This window comes from Schistocerca serialis, chromosome 1 (assembly GCF_023864345.2).
Source record: "Schistocerca serialis cubense isolate TAMUIC-IGC-003099 chromosome 1, iqSchSeri2.2, whole genome shotgun sequence".
Taxonomy (NCBI): domain Eukaryota; kingdom Metazoa; phylum Arthropoda; class Insecta; order Orthoptera; family Acrididae; genus Schistocerca; species Schistocerca serialis.
The window spans coordinates 1,110,152,140-1,110,153,329 of NC_064638.1; positions in this window are offsets into that span (position 1 = coordinate 1,110,152,140).

Sequence of the window (1,190 nt, forward strand, 5' to 3'; positions counted from 1 at the left end):
GATTAAAACTTAATGACTACCTGTCGTACAGTACAAGAAAAACAAGGAGTCCGCGCACTGTTTCAGAGTGGAATAATAGAGAATTATTGTGAATGTGGTTCGATGAACCCTCTTGGAGCCAATTAAGTGTGATTTGCAGAGTACCCATTTAGAAGTTTGGACAACATTGTTCAGAAGAGGAGGATGAGACTAGTGTTTAACGTCCCGTTGACAACGAGGTCCTTAGAGAAGGAGCACACTCTCGGATTAGGAAAGGATGGGGAAGGAAATCGGCCGTGCCCTTTCAAAGGAACCATCCCAGCATTTGCTTGAAGCGATTTAGGGAAACCAGGAAAACCTAAATCAGGATGACCGGAGACGGGTTTGAATTCGAGTCCAGTGTGCTAACCATTGCGCCACCTCGCTCGGATTGTCCACAGGAGTAATAACGAACTGGTGATACAATTGGGTTACAGCAATAGTCTATACCACACAAATATTTTTCTAATGACCGGTTTCGACTTCATGTTGAGCTAATTTTTGAAAATGAGCAAAATATGGCTGCTGCTTGCGGGTTCTCGGATGCTGCTGCGGAAACACGATCATAAAGTACTTGTCATCGTATTGACGCGTGAGCATCTGAGAACCCGACAGCAGCAGCCAGATGGTGCTGATTTTCTGAAGATGAGACGTGAAGTCTAAACCGGTGCCGACCAGGGCGGCCGAGCGGTTCTAGACACTGCAGTCTGGAACCGCGCGATCGTTACGGTCGCAGGTTCGAATCCTGCCTCGGGCGTGGATGTGTGTGTGATGTCCTTAGGTTAGTTAGGTTTAAGTAGTTCTAAGTTCTAGGGGACTATAAAGTTCCAATTAAGGAAATGTAAAGCCAATATGAAAGCTGCTAACTTTTTATATTAGCGGTTAAACTCCGTTAGGTTTAAGTAGTTCTAAGTTCTAGGGGACTATAAAGTTCCAATTAAGGAAATGTAAAGCCAATATGAAAGCTGCTAACTTTTTATATTAGCGGTTAAACTCCGTTAACATTTCTAAAATTTATATAGTGACCTCAGCTGTTAAGTTCCATAGTGCTCAGAGCCATTTGAACCATATTCTAAACCGGTCATTAACAAAATATTATTGCGAAGCTGGGCTGTTGTTTTAACTGAATTCCCTCTCTGACGTTTTCTTACAGCTGCCTGTCACATGTACGC